Raw genomic sequence first — 968 nt, 5'->3', positions numbered from 1 at the left:
CAGTTACTACAAGACCTAGAATATACAGAGTACTGTAATGAATGCCTACAGAATGGAAAGCCCTGTACTGAGTGCCTAGGGTATTTATTCACAGTGCATTGCACAAGTGGGCACTTCAAAAATATGCTGCTCCTGCTATTACTAATAATAATGTTGGTATTTGTTAAGCACTTAGTATGTGCAGAGCACTGTTCTAAGCACTGGGGTAGATACAAGGTAATCAGGTTGTCCCACGTGAGGCTCACAGTTAATCCCCATTTTACAGATGAGGTAATTGAGGCACAGAGAAGTTAAGTGACTTGCCCACAGTCACACAGCTGACAAGTGGCAGAGCCAGGAGTCGAACTCATGACCGCTGACTCTGAAGCCCAGGCTCTTTCCACTGAGCCATGCTGCTTCCCAAAAGGGTAGTTAAGGTCCCACCAAGATTTGAACTTGGATCGGTGGATTCAGAGTCCAGAGTGCTAACCATTACACCATGGGGCCAATTACTACTGGAGAAGCAGTGTAGCTTAGTGAAAAGAGCAGAGGCTTGTAAGTCAGAGGTCATGGGTTCTACTCCCTACTCCACCACTTATCAGCTGTGTGACTTTGGGCAAGTCACTTAACTTCTCTCTGCCCCAGTTACCTCATTGATAAAATGGGGATTGCGACTGTGAGCCCCTTGTGGGACAACCTCCTTATCTTGTATCTAAACCAGCACTTAGAACAGTGCTTGGCACATTATAAGTGCTTAAAAAATACTACTGAATATCAAACAGTTATAACCTCCTAGGGTATGCAAAGCACTGCACTAGATATGTGTGCTTTCACACAGAACAAGTATGGTCCCTTCCCTTGAGGAGCTTACGGACCAGTGGGGAAGAAAAACAGAGATCAAATGACATATGTGCATGAGGAATAGGGGAAGGAGAGTAAATAAGATACTAAAATATTTATTGGATAAAATCATCATTATTTATTAGTGA

At 43.4% G+C, this 968-nt stretch overlaps 1 non-coding gene across 1 annotated transcript; it reads right to left on the bottom strand.

Moving 5' to 3' along the window:
* Nucleotides 1-414: 414 nt before the first annotated feature.
* TRNAQ-CUG lies at nt 415-486 on the bottom strand. Its single transcript has one exon. It is a non-coding gene; the product is annotated as a tRNA-Gln (tRNA).
* Nucleotides 487-968: the final 482 nt, after the last annotated feature.

The sequence above is a fragment of the Ornithorhynchus anatinus genome, chromosome 7 (genome assembly GCF_004115215.2).
Source record: "Ornithorhynchus anatinus isolate Pmale09 chromosome 7, mOrnAna1.pri.v4, whole genome shotgun sequence".
Lineage (NCBI taxonomy): Eukaryota > Metazoa > Chordata > Mammalia > Monotremata > Ornithorhynchidae > Ornithorhynchus > Ornithorhynchus anatinus.
The sequence above is the reverse complement of the archived record's forward strand: the minus strand, read 5'-3'. Positions and strand labels throughout refer to the sequence as shown.